General features: G+C 50.1%; 1 pseudogene; it reads right to left on the reverse strand.

Annotated features, from left to right (window-relative positions):
- Window positions 1-1230: 1230 nt before the first annotated feature.
- The window catches only part of LOC128949271 (olfactory receptor 14C36-like), a 156183-nt pseudogene continuing 138634 nt past the window's right edge, over window positions 1231-18779 (reverse strand).

Below are 18779 nucleotides of genomic sequence, written 5' to 3' on the forward strand. Positions count from 1 at the left end.
ATTTAGCAGCAGTTTTACTGAGATAAAATAATACAATCAAATAGAACCCAGTAGTTACAAAAAGAAATTTGGCAGTGGTTTGGATAAAGCATAAGCAAAACCGATCGATCGGGGTTTGGGGAGGGCTTCCCACCCTGCCTCACATGCAAAAGGCAAAAGAATCCAAACACAGCTTATATACTGTGTGCTAATACATATTCATCAATATTTTCCTGTAAATCTCCTCCTATTTCCAATTCCTGAAATCTACATCACCACACATACAGCACATGCTCCCGCTGTGGCTAAGGGGGCTTCTGGCTCTTTGGTGCTCTCCTTGGATGAAGGCTGACAGTCTTCCTCGCTGTCCTCTGAATAACTTGACAGGTTGTGCCTGTGCCCCAAGTCCTGTGTTATGTAAGTAAGCACTATGCTCCAATTAAGCCTCATTATTTTATAGATAAGAGCACTATTTTAGACTCCCTGTCTGGAATTGTCCCAGCGTTATTCATGTCACGGCCGATCCTGTCCTGGGAGTTGTCTTAACTTTGTCTTGATGCCAATTCTGACTTGGGAGGCTTCCTAAATTTTGTTCATCAAGGCCATTCCAATCTCCTGTATCCTGTTTCCCACAGGTATCATCTACAAAGAAACCCATTTTCTTCATAACATTAATCACATATACCTTTCCAATTATTTTCCAAAAATATTGAAATAATTACAATTTTGTTAGAACTAATCACATCCATCTATCACAGGAGGCCAAAAGCTTGGAAAAGGATGAAAGAAATTCTCCAATGATGACGATGACAAAAAAATCCCAATTTATTTTTGACAGCAAATGAACACCGGCCACCCTCCAGCCCTCTCAGCCTGGCAGGCCGAGCGGGGCTGTTCCCATGGCATGAGGTGGTGGCAGCCTGCGGAGAGAAACCAGAGAGCCACGGTCAGTCACAGCAGGCTCCTGTCCCCCTGTTCCACCATGGCTGTGCCCAGGCCAGGCTGCTGGCTGTGCTCAGAGCCCAAACCTCCCGAACCATTCTCTGTTTTTAGAGAAGGGCAGTGGGGCAGGCAACGTTCCACCTCCTCTGCTTAATCAGGGCACAGCAACCTCCTCAGCAGCTGCAGGAGCGGCATGCCCGTGTGCCCGCTGCTGCTTGCCCGGAGCCCTTCTGCCAGCCCAGCTGTGGAGCCGGGTGCCCACCTCTGGAGAGCTGCTGCCAGGAGAGGAGCCAATCATGCACCAGGTCCTCATCCTTCTGGAAGGGGCTGTCTCTGCAGACCCTGGCCCCTGGGGTAGCGCTGGCGCTGGACGCGCTCGCTGGATGCTGCAGGTGCTTCCCTGTCCGGTCCAGGCACCAGGTGTAATCCTCCTGGGGAAAACAAAGAACAATTGCATTAAAGTCAATTCAAAACAAGACCTGGAAACAAGAAAAAGCACAAAGCCTGTCACTGTTTCACGGGCCTGAGGAGTGTCTGACCACTCCATGGGAGAATTAAATCTGTCCACCTTTCCCACCCATAAAGGCACTCCCCACCTTTCCCACCCATAAAGGCACTCCTTCCTCAAGGGCCTGCAGAGCGGGCCAGCTGGGGCACTGCTTCGGAACTTGCCCCCTCTGCTGCCCCTATCCACATGGATGGATGCTTTTGTCAGGCTGGGTGCCCCCACCTCAGCCCGTGCCAGGCTGGCTGGCAGAAGCTGTCAGCAAGGCCAAGATCTGGCTTCCCTTCCACAACATCAGTCCCGTGTCCCGCCAAAAAGCAGCTCAGCGGCCAGCGGAACAATTAATATTCCCCAGTGCTGCCGAGTGGGGAACCTCCGGTGCATGGCCAGGCCGAGCCCTGCCGTGCCTGGGAGCACCAGCATCCCCCCGCCCCGGTGCCGGCTGGGGACTCATCTTGATTCCATCGGGGCGCAGAGCGTGTCCTCCAGGCAGGGGCCACAGCCAAAGACAATGGGCTCCAGGATGGTGTTCCCAGCTCCACGTCGTGCTCCAGAAGAACATGCCAGCTGTACCTCAGCTTGTGGGGACGTCACGATGCCATTGAGCTGCAGGGGGATGTTTCCCTTGTCCCAGTCTGTGGCACCTTCACCGCACTGCCACCACTTCTCCAATGGGATGGGCAGCATCGATCCGCTCCCTCCACAGCTCACGGGGACCAGCGGAAGCATCTCCTCGGCTGCGCTCTCTCCTCAGCGCTGTGGCCACAGGGAAATGCTCTGGGGTTTTCTTCCAGCGCCACAAGACGCGTGCCGCTGCTACATGCTGGCTCCTGGATCCTACTGTGCACAGGGATGAATCTCTGCTGTCTCCTGGGCCAGGCAGGGCTCCTGCAGCCAAGAATGCTCAAAAAGGTCCTCCAGTGATGGCCCGTCTGTGGGGTCCATGCATAAACACCACCTGATGAGGTGCTGGCACTCGGCGGAGAGAAACCAGAAACCGCCGCTCAGCAGGAAGGGGCTCCTGTGCATGCTCTCCCACATTCCACAATGCCCAGGCCACCAGGAGTGCTCAGAGCTACAGCCAAAAGCTTCCTATTGATCCTCTCTTGCAGAGGACACCAGCACAGAGGCACAGGTGCCACCTCCTCCAGCTGAGCCCAGGAGATCCACTCCTCACCAGCTGCAAGAGTAGGACGCTTATGCGCCAGCTGCCCCTCCCAATCCCGTTCTTCCCCTCATGCCTTGAAGGTGCATCCCCACCTTGAGACACCCGTGGCAGGAAGAAGAGCTGGTCCCGGACGATGTCCTCATTGGTGTGGAATGGAAGGTGCCTGCAGACCAGCTCATAGAGCAGGATGCCCAGGGACCAGATGGTGGCTGGCTGGCCATGGTAGCAGCCAAAGAGGATCCACTCTAGTGGGCTGTACTCTGATGTTCCTATGGGACATAGGCGCAGCTCATCAGGCCCATGCTAGCTACTCCCTCCCTCCCAGCCAGCTCCCGTTCCACAACAGCCAGCCCCTGCCCCGCCAAAAAGCAACTTGGCTACAGCTGGCTGAAGAAGGATTCCCCCTCCTTCCCTCCCTCCTTCCTTCCCTCCCTCTTCCCCCTCTGCCAGCCAAGGGGGGAACTTCGCTGCCCTGCTGGGCCCCCGGCTTTGGGCTCACCTGACATCTGGGTGTAGAACGTGTCCTGGAGGATCGTGCTGCAGCCAAAGTCGATAAGCTTCGCCTCACCTGTGGCCAGGTAGATGAGGACGTTCTCGGCCTTGATGTGGCGGTGCAGGACACCCCGGCTGCTGCTGCACCACACGGCCTCCAGCACCTGGCGGAGCAGCCCCTGCACCATGGCCTCCGTCAGGAACCGCCGCTCGTGCAGGAAGTACCAGAGGTGCTGACAGCGCTGCAGATGCTCCATGAGCAGCGCGAAGCTCTCGGGCACCTCGAACTAGTCCAGGAGCTGCATGACGCCGCGGAAGCCAGGCCGCGACACCTTCCACAGCAGCGCCGGCTCCAGGGGCACAAAGGCGCCCTTGCACTGCGGGGGGACCGCAATGCCGTCAGCGGGGCCGATGCTGCACCGCACCTCGGGCAGCCCCTGCCCGGCCCCGCCACGGCTCGCCATGGCCTGGCCCGGGGCGCTGCGCGGCCTCCACTCACTCCACGCTTGCGCTTGCTGCCCTTGCTGCCGCCCTGCCGGGCCTCGCCCGGCACGCCCCGCCGGCTCCTCCCGCTGGCCCCGCTCACTCACCAGCCGCGCCCACTCCGAGATGCGCTCCTGGGACACTCGCTTGATGGCCACCTGCGAGCCAAGGCAAGCGGCGGACTTAAGATCACACTTGGTTAAGAGCGTATAAGCCAGAGAACACGCAAAATAAAAAAAACTTTTTTCTTCTCGTACCCTGATCACATGTGTATTTCACGTCTGGCCTAATGGCGACAGTTGCCCCATCTCTGGGTCAAGAAACAAGTATTATCTGACAGGTAACTTGTCAACAAACTGAGAAAGAAATTAGTACCTGGGCATGCAGATTTCTGAAGGGAGGAAAGAAAAGTGTTGACAAGAATAAGCCTGAATTTTAAATGCCTGAAACACTCAAAAATGACATGTTTTGGGATATTGTACCAGATGTTACACAGAGTTCAAGCAAACCACAACTCATTAGTATCTGGACTTCATTGCCCACTATGCTTTGAAATGTTGCTTGAAGGCACTTTGTGTCAAAGATCCAGTTCCTGTAGGCCACTGTAGATGTAGATCAAAATCCTACCAAAAAATCCATGTCCAAACCAGCAAGAGTGAGACTTTTGTCCTTGGCAGTAGCTTCCAGGTGCTCCTGGAAATCCCCAGGCCTAGACACAAAGATGTGTATTCAACGGAGGGAGAGAAGCATCATGCTTAGCTCTAACTGTGACCTTTGCTAGCAGATCTTACTAGCAGGTAACAAATTCCATTTGTTCTGCTCTTAGCCAGAGCCAAGATGGGAATCACAGTTTAGATCACAGGAGAAGATCACAGGAGCCTCAGCTTTTCCAGAAGAGGAGAAATACAAAGGATAGTAAATTTGGGTTGGGTTTTCAGGGTGTTTTTACAAATCCATAGACAAGTGATGAAGCTTAAGAGATGACAGCAAAGGAAAATCAACAGATATGCTGAAAGCGAGTGAAGAGGAAGGAGACTTTAAATTCACTGAAAAGCTGCACAGAAAGCTTCTCTACTTTTTGCAGTTGCTTCAAATTTGAAATGACAAATTCTTGTAGCACTTCCAACTTCTTTTTATTAATTCTAGATTAAAGACAATCAAAACTGTGTACTCCTGCTTACAGTATGCAGTAAAGCACAGGAAGCCATTAGAGTAAGAAAAATTGTGTTTAGAAGGCTGAGGCAGCCTTAGGGGTAGGAGGAATGGGGAGGTGTGGAAATCAGGCCTGTGGGCACCATTCAAGGAGCATCCAGGCCCTGAGCAGTCCCTCACAGTGGGTATCCCAGCAGATGGAGTCCATATGGAGCCACAGCTGGGTGGGAAAAGTGCCGGGCTGGTGAGCCGTGGTTAGCAGGGGCTCCTGCATCAAATTGCTCCCTGATAGGTGTGGTATGCTGTGTGTGTGTGTGCCCAACAGCTGGCAACAGCAGGCTGGCCCAGATGTGGGAAAAGGCCAAGGAAGCAGCAGAGTGGGAATGGGGTTCTGAGGAGGCCCTGGTGGTTGCACACACCCGTGGGGGATGAGGCTGGCCCAGATGGGCCCTGGGACTCTGGGTTGAAAAGGGAGGAAAAGAGAATCAGGGAGGAAGGGCCAGAAGCCGCTATGACAATGCCATTCCATCCCATAGGTGACATAGTGAGAGGAGGGTGGGAACCAAATGGTGATTGCTGCTGATCACCCTGACATCTCCAAGACAAGAGGCCCAGCAAGGACTGCACATCTGCCTCCTAGTGTTGTCCTGAATGTGAGCTCATCTCCTGGCGTTCATTACCCGCAAGTCTCTCAGCTTCCCACGGGCATTCCACACTTCAGGCAAGCAAAGCTGCTTACCTCACTATGTTCTTTGGGCCTCTGAAAGGGACTGTCCCCTTAGCTACAGCCTGGCAAGGAAGGGAGTCTTACAACACTCTGGATATTTTAGACTTTTATTGGCACTCGGGCTGAAACAAAGTATCCCCTCGCCACTTCTCCATCTTCATCCTTCTGTCCTGCAGGTGGCCTGTTCAGGCTGACAGATTGGAGCACCTGCAGGCTCCAGTTGGGCTGCAGCCCAGCTTTTCCTCTCACAGCTTAATTCTTATTATGACAATTCTTTCGTTTCTACTTAAAAGATACCTCAGAGCTTCCCTAAATTAACAACACTCTACTCTAAGCTAAACAATCCTCTATTATCTAAGCTATCTATGTTCCAAATGTTGGGATTCGTAAAATTTGAGGGTTTTGAGAAAGTGGTAAAAAAGACAGGCCTCAGACAGCAGATTTGTGAACATTGCTAATACAGCAAAAAGTTTTCTAAGCAGTAGAGCAGACATGAGAAATAGAACAATAAGCCCCTGTGATTTACCCTTATAGGTTGCAACAAGTTTATTTAATGTATATCTTTAGAAGGTTAGTATGAATGAGCCTCTGTGCTTTGTCTCTCATAAACGAGCCGTTGTGTTAGAAAATAAGTCCTTATTTTGTTAACTACTGTTACGTGTGTTTCATATGATTGGATAGAATTATTGTCAATATGTTTTGCTCTATGTGTGATTGGCTGAAACTTAGGCTGAGAGGGCTTTATGCTACCCTGTAATGTGACGTTTCCTTGGCATTCCATTTGAATCAGCGAGCTGTAAACATATCCTGTCTCCATTGTCCTAACAATGTACTGAGACTGATGTTTGAAATAAACAGCTCATGACACTGATTCAGAGTGTCCCATTCCGTTTGTGGCTGTATATAGTGTGCCAACAGCACCATAGTCCTTAGAAGTTGATCCCTATATTTCCTAATTTTTTAAACATTCATCTTTTTGAGAAAGAAAAAACAACAGAGTTTTAAATGGAACCTAACACACCTAACCTAACCTAACCTAACCTAACTTAACCTAACCTAACCTAACACACACGTAATCTAACCTAACCTAACCTAACCTAACCTAAGACCTAAACTGAGCAAATATGAAAAATGTCACATTTCCTATCTAGGGCACAGCTCCTCTTAATACTTGGGGGATGGCTGAAGCTCTGCCTCAAGATGACACATCCCCTTTTCCCTCCTCTCAGCTGGCGGGGCATAAGGGTCTCCTCAGGTGCAGGTGTCTCCTCTCCAGTCTTCCTGCACTTGCTTGGCTGAAATGATCAGAGCAGCCAGGATGGAGGCAGGATGGCCTGAGGTCACAAAGGGATGCTGCCCAGAAGAAAAAGAACAAAGAAAGGAACTCTTACTTTCCAGGACCCATCCTCACGGGCTCAAGCAGGATTCCCTGGCTACCAGGAAGACACACCAAGAGCACCGAGGGCAGCATGTCCCCCTGCACCTTCCTGTCCTGGGAGCTGTCTGCGCCACGTGGCCCACACTCCTCCTCATCCCTTCATGCAGGTGTCCTCAGCTGATAGGGCTTTTTGCCCCTTTGCTTTTTCTTACCTGCAGGAGTTCCTGGGCAGAGCAGCGCCTGTCCTCGTCTGCCTGCAGGCAGCAGTGGAGGAAGTTGTGCAGGAGAGCCGAGTGGTGCCTGGGCTTCTGCAGTTTTGGGGGCCCATTCCTTTCTATCAGTTCAAAAACCTACAGCACAAAGATGCAAGAGGACACTGCACCTGCTCCTTTGCTAGCCACATCAGCTCTCTCCATGATAGTGGAGCTCTGGGAAAAGTTAAAGATAGAATCTAAAATGTTAGGCTTTGTGCTTTCCCAGATCAACTGCACCTGCGTAAGCAGTATGATAAAGTACATAATTGTTAGATGTGATGATTGTTTAGTAATTAAATATAATTACATTACTATATAACCAGGGGAAAAATAATGAGAAAATATGTTGGAAATTCAGAGAGGGGCTAAATTTATGTATACAATAGAACAATATAAGTTTAATAATTAACATGAAAGTTATATAAAGATAGAGTATAAAAACATGATCATTTTGGATGTATGGTTGGAATCAAATTTGGGTAATACCCTGATTCCCAGAGCTCTTGAATAAAAAGCACCACATATAATCCCTACGTGAGTATGTGTTTTTGAACACTAACATTTTGGCGACCCAGATGGAACCGTTGTGAGTGCTGCTGAGTGAGTTCGCGACTTGATCACGCTCCAGCCGGCACCGAGGGATTCTTGGGGAGCCCATTGGCCGCGACCGCTCCTGCGCTCACAACGTCCCCAGGAGAAAGGTAAGGTGCTTTTTTTACTTTGGTTTGGTTTTGGATGCCTGCCAAATAAGACACAGCAAAAGCTACGCTTGGTTGGGCTAAAGGAATTCCTGGTGGTACAAGCCTAGGCGCCGTTCCATAAGACAATCACAAAAGCATTGCGGGTTCAGCATTTGTGGTGTAATTGAAATGGAGAAATTTAAAGGGATTTTGGGCAGTAACACCCCTATCCCGCAAAATTCTCCTTTGGGGTGCTTATTAGCACATTGGAAACAGGGTAACTTTGGGGAAGAATTACGTAAAACTAAGTTGATTGATTACTGTAATTCATGGTGGCCAGAATATGCCTTGGAGAATGGCGAAAAATGGCTAAAATACGGTACTCTGCAATATAACACTATTTCGCGATTAATGTCGTTTTGTAAACAAGAAGGAAAATGGGATGAAGTCCCATATGTTGATCTGGTTTTCTATTTACAGGGAAAGCCAGAATGGCAGGATGAATGTGGATTATTAGTGGTTAAAACATCTGCAAAGTGTGGGGTTTGTGAGGAACGTTGTTTAGAACACTTGGCATTGAAAGAAAGCTTGAGTAGGGAAAATTATACAGATGTTGAATTACAAGTAGCTCCAATAGGAGCTAAGAAAGCTACAAGAGAACCTAACCCTATCCCACCTGTTTCACCTGTTTCACCTGTCCCTATCCCACTACCTGCTCCTCACCCACCTAGTCCTGAGCCCGTCTCGTCTAGTACACCTTTCCCTCTTTATCCTCCTCTCCCATCATCACCCGGTCCCTCTTCCTCGGAAGATGAGCAAAACCTAACTGTGATAGAAAGGAGAAAGAGGTATGCGAATGAAAAAGATAGCAATGGTAATGAATCAGTGACCCCAATTGCCCACAGAACCCGGAGTCGGTCAAAGCTCGCCCCAGTTGTGCATAGAAAAGGCATAAGCAAACAAAAACGGACTGTGATTGCCCCCTTACAACAAGGTGTCGGAATGGAAGGGCCAGTATTTGTAAAAGTTCCTTTTTCCGCTGCAGGCTTAGTTATTTGGAAACAGTCAGCCGGAACTTATAGAGAAAATCCTGATAAAATGGCACGCGTAGTAAAAATGGTTATGAAAACTCAAAATGCTGACTGGGATGACATACAAGTAATATTAGATACTCCGATGGATTCTACTGAAAAAGAAATGGTACTTAAGGCAGCCAAAGAGAGGGCAAGAGAAGATATTAGATATGGGCTAGTAACAGGGAATTTAGATGTGAATTTCCCAATTGAGTATCCAAATTGTGACCCTAATTTATTGTGCGATATGAGGAAATTATGTAAATATCAAGAGTGGATCCAAATAGGAGTTCAGAACGCTGTGCCCAAAACTATAAATTGGTCCAAACTATATGAGGTTCGACAGGAAAAGAAGGAATCTCCCACTGCGTTTTTGGAAAGGCTTAAGGAGGTAGCAAGGAAATATACAGACCTCCAAATGGATACAGAGCAAGCAAAGGTTCAGCTCACTCTCATATTCTTGGGCCAATCACAGGATGACATTCGTAGAAAATTGGAAAAATCAGAGGGGGAAGAATTAAGGAATTTGGATAAGTTACTTGAGGTTGCTTGGATGGCATATAGCAAACGGGGAAAAGAAGCTAGTAACAGACAGCAGCAGAATCTATTGGCAGTAATACAAGGAGAAGGTGACCCAAATTTCAGGGGATGTAACAGGAATATCCGCGGTAAGAGACCAGTCACACAAAGGTTAAGCCTGAATCAATGTGTGTATTGTAAGCAGGAGGGGCATTGGAAGTGAAATTGTCCAAGCTTGAATAACCAGTTTGACCAGGGCAATCAGTTCAAGCAGGGAAACGCTGCCAAAGCCATGGTGTTAGGAGAATATAACTAGCTGAACCTGTGGAACAGGTTCAAGAACTCACCACAAATATAGAATAGAATTTAATCCACCAATATTTCCAGTAAAGAAAACAAATATCTGAATATAGGTTAGCGCAGGATTTGAGAGCAATAAATAAAAAGGACATTTATCCAGTGGTAACAAATTCTCACAAATTGCTAACATCCGTAAAGGGGATTTATAAGTGGTTTACTGTAATTGATTTAAAAGATGCCTTTCTCTGCATACCCTTTGAGAAAGAAAGTAGGAAACTGTTTGTTTTTGAGTGGGAAAACCCAGGGAACAGAAGAAAGACCCAGCTCACCTGGACACGACAAGAACTCGCCGACCCTATTTGGAAACTAACTGGCAAAGGAACTGGAGATTTGGACCGAAAATGGGCTAGTACCAAGAGACCAATACTTATTGTTGCAGTATGTTGATGATATACTAATAGCTACAGAAGAAAAAGTAACCTGTATAAAGGTAACCATTGAGATTTAAATTTCACAAGGGCAACAAAAACTAGGTACTAACCATATCCAAGCTATTTGTGCTATTCCAGAGCCCCAGAATTTACATGAGCTGCGAGTCTTCCTCGGGATGGCAGGATGGTGTCGCTTGTGGATCATGGACTATGGACTGATTGCGAAACCCCTGTATGAAGCTCAGAAGATGCAGCCATTCACCTGGGGCAACCACAGAAAGAAGCCTTCCTAAAATTAAAGGAAGCACTGACAACTGCTCCAGCATTAGGGTTACCTGATCTGTCTAAAGATTTTCAGTTGTTTGTACATGAAAGGCTGCGCCTAGCACTGGGAGTCCTGACCCAACATCTGGGAAGCTGGAAAAGGCTGGTGGGCTACTTTTCCAAACAACTCGACAACATAAGTGCCGGGTGGCCCCCATGTCCGCCGGCAGTCGCAGCTACTGTGATCCTGATACAAGAAGCCAGGAAGCTTACTATGGGAAGGCACATAGATGTCTATGTACCACACATGGTAACCACTGTCTTAGAACAAAAGGGGGGCCATTGGCTATCTCCCAGCAGGATGATGAAATTCCATGTAGTCCTGACTGAGCAGGATGTCACATTAAAAACAACTAACCTTTTGAATCCAGCTTTGTTCCTAGGTACCACAACTGAACAAGGCCCATTAGAACACGACTGTGTAGAAGTAATAGAGTACACCCATTCAGCAAGAGAAGACCTGAAAGATGTCCCACTAGAGCAGCCTGAGTGGGAGCTGTTTACAGATGGGAGCAGCTTCGTGGAAAACGGAACCAGATACGCTGGATATGCAGTAACAACAGTCAATACAGCAGTGGAGGCAAAGGCATTACCACCAAATACATCTGCCGTGAAGGCAGAACTGGTTGCTTTAACCAGGGCACTAGAATTAAGTGAAGGGAAAAAGGTAAGTATGTGGACTGACTCAAAATATGCTTTTGGAGTGGTGCATGTACACGGAGCACTATGGAAAGAAGGAGGACTGTTATCTTCTCGGGGTATGCACATTAAACATCAGGATGCAGTCCTGCAATTGATAAAGGCAGTGCAAAAACCTGAACAAGTGGCAATCATACACTGCAAAGCACACCAATCAGGAAACTCCAAAATCTGTGAGGGAAATCGAAAGGCAGACTGGGCAGCCCGACAGGTTGCTCGAGAGGTACAAACAACAATGGCATTGATACCTTTGAAGCTTAATGTATCCCAATTCAATTTGCCTCCAAAACCAAAATATTCAGTAGAAGATGAGAGACTGGCACATTTGCTAAATGCACAAAAGAATTCACAGGGATGGTATGTGACTGCACAAGGACAAATAGTGGTACCCCCCTTGATAATGAGAGAAGTTCTATAAATTAAACATAATGAATGTCACTGGGGAGCAGAGGCATTGGTAAAATTGCTAAAGCAGAGTTTAATTTCAGTACGGATGTTAACAATGGCAAAATCAGTAATGACAAAATGTGATATCTGCTTGAAAAACAACCCAGTGGCCAGGCGACAAGCACAGCTAGGAAGAATTCGGGTAGGAATAGAGCCAGGAGACTATTGGCAGGTAGATTTTGTAGAACTACCAAGGACTCGAGGATACAAATACCTGTTAGTGGGGGTTGACACATTCTCTGGGTGGCCAGAAGCCCTTCCCTGTCGCACAAACCAAGCAAAGGAAACAGTTAAGTGGTTACTACAGGAGATTATTCCCAGATTCGGGGTACTCCTAGGGGTATAATCACATAGGGGACCCCATTTCATAGCTACAGTAGTAAGAGAGGTAAGTAGATTGCTAGGGATAAATTGGGACCGACACACACCATGGAGACCCCAGTCAAGTGGACAGGTAGAGAGGATGAATCAGACACTAAAAAGGCAAACCAGTAAAATATGCCAAGAAGCCAAATTGCAGTGGCCCCAGGCTTTGCCAATAGCACTGTTGAGGATTCGGATAAAGCCTAGGAGTGGGATGTCAGTCAGTCCTTATGAGATATTGTATGGGAAACCATATGAATCTCCTGAACCCTAATGTACACATCACAGGAAAGAAGGAAGTGTATAATTATGTTCTGTCTCTTGGGAAAACTTTAGCTCGGCTCTGGAGTATCCTCGTGTGGAATAGACCACTGACTCTCGAGAACCCAGTCCATAACATACATCCAGGAGACGAGGTGTACATCAAGAACTGGAACGAGGAACCGCTGAAAGAAAAGTGGAGTGGACTCCATCAGGTACTACTGACCACCTTTACAGCAGTCAAAGTAGCCGGTGTGGACCCCTGGATTCACTATACCTGAGTGAAGAAAGTCCATCCTGGATCACAGACTGTATAAACTCTGGAATGAACAAAGGCTGCAGATAAGATGTGTTTAATTGCTTTCAGAATGCTATCAGTAATTGTGCTAATGTTATGGTTATTAATATCTTTGGGATGTGGAGTGCAAAATGATCGACTAACCATTCTTCATTCTAGAATGAAGAGAGAGGTACAAACAGAAACACAGGTGATAAAGGTTTCTAATGCAGTTCGGGCTTAGAATGTAATGATTGGATTAGTCAAAGATTTTGCCAAAATGCAAAACACCAGTCGAATAACTGCCTGTCTGCCAATGCCAAAGACAGCAGGAGACCCAGTAAATTGGAGAATCATAACATCAAAACTACCTGAAATACAAAAGAACAAAACAATTACATGTAAACAGGTACCCGAATCGAGGCAAGTTACAGAAACCACTCTTGTATGGAAATGTGAGGCCAAGGATAGGAAAGATCAGATAGAACCTTGGGACAGTGTGTGGTGTGTGAGTATTCTTCAAAGATTCCAATATATGGCAAAAACCCCTTGGTGTATTAAGTGGGAAGGCCCTGAGAATGAAACAGATCCAGCAATAACGAACACTGACACTAGTAGCAGAACAAGGGCAGACAAAGTAATTGGTGGACATGTAATAAAACTTTAAACTGCACTTCAGATGATGTAGAGATAAAGCAGATGCCACCCCTGACAATAGCCCTACAAATTGGTTGTGCTTGCAGAGGGATCAAACATAAACAAGGCAGAGTGAATTATAGAGTAATTATAGGGTGTACCAGGGTTACAGTCTGAGGTCCAGGACAATTTGTATGGGCAGCAAGTGATGGTACCTGGACAACATATCTGCCTGTAGACGGGAAAGTAAAGGAGAATACTTTAGGCCTCCCAACCTTATGTCCAATTTGGAAAAAGTCCCCATTTAATGGAAAACATGAACTTCTGCAGATAAGAGCAAGACGAGAAGTTCTAGACGATGAAAATCCAGATGACATTTGGCAAGAACCCTCTAGTGGAGTGAAATTTGGATGGGCCCTAGAGTCATTGCTTGGTCCTATAGCAAACTATAAGAGCAGAGAGATGCTGTACAAACTTACAGGTCAGGTAGGTAGACTGGCAAGAGTCACCTGGGAAGGATTTAAAGAATTAAATATACAATTACAAGCCACCACAAAAATTACTTTACAAAATCGATTGGCCCTAGATATGTTACTCCTGAAAGAGCATGGAGTATGTGGATTCTTAAAGGGACAAGTTGATCATTGCTGCGTTCATATCCCAAATGTAACTGCAGATGTTGAATGTGACATCAATCAGTTGAAACAAATAGAGCATGAAGCACAAGAAGAGCAAAAGGATTTGGCTACAAGTTGGTTAGGAAAAATCTTTAATAGATTAGGGTGGAATGTGAGTTCATGGATTAAAATCTATCATTGAGAGCGTGATAATCTTACTAATTGTATTCTTAGCAATTTGGTTCGTTTACAGCATCTTAAAGGGAGAGATACAGAAGAAAACGTCCTGGAACCAGAGGATAATAAAGGCACTAACACGAGATCCACGCCCACCATCTTCTGGTTCTCCAGTTCGTAACAGCATCCACGACAATGTTTACATCAACCCTGGATTTGAAGAACCAAGTACGAACTGAGGAATAAAGGACTGTATCAAGTGAACATTTACACCTATAGTGAAGTGAAAGTGCTTTCAAAGGGGGGAGAATGATAGTGGAGCCCTGGAAAAAGTTAAAGATAGAATCTAAAATGTTAGGCTTTGTGCTTTCCCAGATCAACTGCACCTGCGTAAGCAGCATGATATATAATTGTTAGATGTGATGATTGTTTAGTAATTAAATGTAATTCTTATATAACCAAAAGAAGAATATTGAGAAACTATGCTGAAAATTCAGAGAGGGGCTAAATATATGTATACAATAGAACAATATAAGTTTAATAATTAACATGGATTTATATAAAGATAAAGTATAAAACATGATCCTTTCGGATGTATGGTCGGAATCAGATTTGGGTTGAATATACCCCGATTCCCAGAGCTCTTGAATAAAAAGCACCGCATATAATCCCTATGTGATTATGTGTTTTGAATGCTAACATTGCCAGCAGTTGCTCCAGGTGCTCCTGCCATCAGCCCCTGCAGGAAGGAGCACAGCCCCTAATGCATGTGGGCTTTGGCTCCCTGTGGCACAGAAGCCCCCGGGGGCACAGGTCTCTGGGGCAGCAGACGGGCACCAGCGCTGCCAGGGCTCGGGGGGTGGCAGCTCTGCTTGGCCAGGGACTCTGCTCCAACTGCTGATGGCAGCGCTGCCCGGGCCCCAGGGCTCAGAGCAGCATTGGTGCCCGGGCCTACACGTTCCTTGTGCGTGTCACACCTGTGGGTTTAGGATGGCCACGGGCCGGGACGTGTCCCAAGGAGGCCCTGCCAGCTTCCCTGGAAGGCCCTGTGCCCTTCCCAGCGTGGCTGCGTCGGCAGCCATGGGGGCTCCTTCTGCTGCCCTGATCCCGCAGAGCAGGGCAGTGTTCGCTGATGCTCTGAGCCCTTCCTAAAGATCCTGTCAGGCTGCCTTAGACACCTGGGGCCAGGCATTCCTTCCAGCCTGGGCCACTTTGGCTGGGCTGGGGGCAGCCCCAGGGCAGGCGGCAGTGTGTGCAAGGGCCCTTGGTGACACACTGCAGCACGGTCACTGTGACATGGAATGGAACCCGGTGTCCAAGGTCCCTTTGTGACACGTGAGAAATAGAAGCGTGCCCGGGTGCTGGGAGAACGCAATGGGACAGGACAGGACAGAGCGGTGCCGTGAGGAGCCCCCGCACAGCGCACTCGTTCGTCTCCCACCTGGAAGTTTTCTGAGGCGTTGTTCTTTTAGCTGAGCTCGAGGCCAGACCACAGGACTTGCTGACCCGTGGTCTCCCTGAGGCTTCTCTTTCGCAGCTGCCCTTGTGGCCAGCGTGTGGGACTTGGTGCCCTTGGAGCATTTCCAAGGTATCTCTTCTGCAAGAAGCTAGTGTCACTGACATGAAGCACAGAACCCCAGGAGTGCCCAATCTGGCCTGGGGGGAAGAGGAGGAAGAAGGCCCTGGAGCTGCTTCACCACTGGTGACTAAACAGTTGGAGCCATTCCAGCCACCACAGGAGGGTGAGTGGCAGAGCTAGGCCACAGGACTAGTGCCTGCAGCCAACCTGACCCCATGCCATGCCATGCCGTGCCATGCCATGCCATGCCATCCCCTGGGGACATGCCCAAGGACAGGACGGAAGAGGGGCCGGGCAGACACCCCGCAGTGGTCGTGCCCCATCCCCTGGGCCATCCCGGGGCTCTCCCTGCCTGGGGATCGCAGGGCTGGGCTGTGTTCTCCGACCTCTCCCGCAGCCCCTCATCTCTGGCTGCGCTTGCTCTTTGCCAGATGCAGCCCTGGAGTGCACACAGGAGCAGGAGTCCAGCCGTGGCCGCTTCCGCAGAACAGCGCAGGTACCTGCAGCCACCCCCACCTGGGCTGGGCCTGCTGTCCCTGCTCAGCCCAGCACCGTGTGTGCAGCACTCCATGCAACATCCCCGGCTTCTTGCCCTTCTCCTACAGTTCGTTTGCAACTTCCTCAAGAGAATTGAGGAGCAAGAGACCATCGCCACGGGCGTAGGCCTCAGACCGTACTCGCCCATCTTCCAAAGCAAGACCAGTGCTGCCTTGCTCTCTATGCTTGTAGAGGAACATTTATACACTCCAAAACAAGTAAGCAGCCTGTGGCCAGGCTTTGATCCTCCCAGCAATTGCTTGGCCTCCCCAGCCACGCGTGCTGGTTGCTGTGAGCCTTTCAGGCCACATGGCAGTGGGGTGGGAAGGGAAGCACTCCTCTGGGGAAGCTGGGAACATTGCTCCCTCTGGCAGCTTTCCAAGTCTCCCCGTGCCTTCTCCAGGTGCCTGCCATGGTGAGCTACATCCACCAGTGGCTCATGGCAAATGATTCTGCTGAGCACAGGCTGGACAAGACCCTGCTGCATCTCACCGAAGCACAGCCAAATGACGCGGTCATGACGCTCCTGCGTGTGGCCCCATCCTGTGACAGGTATGGGGCCCACCTGCCCACAGAGCTCAGGCCTCCCCAGCCCATCACCCTGTACAGCCTGCCCAGGTGTCTGAGCAACAGAGACTTCCAGGGCCCTCTGGCTGCTCCCTTTCCCAGCGCTGCTACGACAGCCCCTGAGCCTGCTGCCATGCTCCCTTGCCGCCTCTCAGGGCTCTGTCCCCACAGGCCTGGGCTGTCGGGCTGCTGCTGGCAGGGGGGCAGTGGGCCCAGGCAGAAATGGCAGCCAGCTCAGCTGCCCATGGTGCTGTGTCTGACACCCCCCTGAGACACAGCTCTAACCCTGCAGAGCTGCCATGGCCATGTGGAAGACCATCATGGGCTCAGCCAGGACTGTGGAGCTGGCACAGCTGATCCTCCTGGATGTGCTGGGCAGCTGGCCAGAGTACAGCACCTGCACCTCCGATGGGGACGAAATGGCTGTCTTTGCCCTGGCTGTGAGTTTCTGCAACTGGCCTTTGCTGGCCCCAAGGCTGCCTCTCCAGCAGCTCTCCATCCTCCTTCCCCCACTGCATCTCCCTGCCTCAGGCGCTGGCCTGAAACCTGGCCCAGGGGCAGCTTCAGGCCCACCAGGCCCCGTGGTCCCCCTGCCAAGGTCTCTCCGGGCCTCTCCCTGCTACGCTCGGGCCCTGCCACACGCACACCTCGGCACTGAGCGCTGTCTCGGTGGGCTTTGTCCTTTGCAGGCAACCGTGGTGACGTGGAAGATCCTCCAGGTGCCCTGTCTGCCACGGATATTGAAGGTGTATTTCCCCTGCCTATTGGCGCATCTGCTCTTCCAAGTGTTCTTCAGCACTCTGGATATGCCAGAGGCGGTGGACACCTTCTGGAAGGCATGCCAGGAAGAGCACGGCCTTGCCACCAGCCCCAACAGGTGCTCCATGCCACTCCTCCTGTCCCTGCCACGTGGCCTGCCAAGGAGCCAGTGCTGCCAGTGTGACCTGGGCTTTGCTCTGCACACAGGTTTGCAGTGCGCACCCTGAAGTCCCTGCTCTGCCTTCTCCGCTGCGAGGATGTGGTGGTGGCAATGGAGCGCAGGTGTGCCTGGGACACGCTGCTCTCTCTTGACACTCACCACTTTGCCATGGCTCTGCTTGCCAGGTGAGACCCCCTTCTCCCCACTGCCTCTGACATTGCTGCTCTGTGCCCAGATGGCCCACAAAGTGTTTGTGGTGGCCATGGGCCAGAGGGCCTTGTCACTAAAGGAACGGCCAAGCAGACTGGAAAAGGCTGGCAGAGGAGGGTGCCCATGAGCAACCAACTGCCAAATGGCCCACGCCCCTTTGCTGGAAGGGTGCTGGGGAAAGATGAGAACTGGATGAGTCACGCCTGGGAGAGGTTTGCCTCACTAGCTCAGGCTCTTGTTTCCTTTTTCCCCTCTTCAGAGAAATTTGCCGCTTAGCCATCCACTTTTGTTCCGCGGTTGCATTCTACCTGCTCGCCATGCTCAGAGAAGAGATGCCATACTGGGATTTCCCTGCCCTGGCATTCCTTGTGGAGGTGAGCCTCAAGGCCAGCGCTGCCTGGCTGAGCTGCCTCCCAGCCCTCTGCCCACTCACAGCCACAGCTGCCAGGACAGTGTAAGCCCGTGCCCTGTGCTGCTGCCTGGGCCCGGCCCTGTGCAGCTCCGGGCTCCTGCCGGCCGGCTCCCCTGTCACTGCCCTGTGCCTTTCAGGTCCTCGAGTGCCTGGACTTGAGCCAATGCAGTGACAGCGTTCTGGAGATCCTGGCACAGAACCTGCAGAGCGAGCACATGGCCAGGCGTTACTTAGCACTCTGAGGCCTCGTAGTGCTGGGCAAGAATCCCTTGATGGTGAGAAGGGGGCAGTGGCTGAAGCCGTGCAGGCAGCGGGGGGCTGGGCAACATTGTCGCTTGGCCTTGCATGGGCTTCGGCCGCTAGGTCAGCTGCTCCCAGCTCTCCTGCCTCCCGCTTCAGCTGCCCCAGTGCTTTGGGACAGGCCTGTGGCCTCTGGGCCCTGCGGCAGCAGGGCGGCCTTTCACAAAGTGGTGTTCCGCACAGGCCGAAAACTGCGGAGCCTGACTGGAAGTCTTGTGGAGCTCCTGGAGGAAAATGACAGTGACATCATCAGGATGAGCATTCTTTTACTGAGATATTTGCTCCTGGATAATGGTGGCCCCATAGCCACCCCCATCGCCCTGCAGCTGGTGGAGGCGCTCCTGCCACTCTTTGACAGCGTAAGGCTCTGT

This window comes from Melozone crissalis, unplaced genomic scaffold (assembly GCF_028551555.1).
Source record: "Melozone crissalis strain CALT ecotype California unplaced genomic scaffold, PUWL_Pcris_2 ptg000209l_1, whole genome shotgun sequence".
Lineage (NCBI taxonomy): Eukaryota > Metazoa > Chordata > Aves > Passeriformes > Passerellidae > Melozone > Melozone crissalis.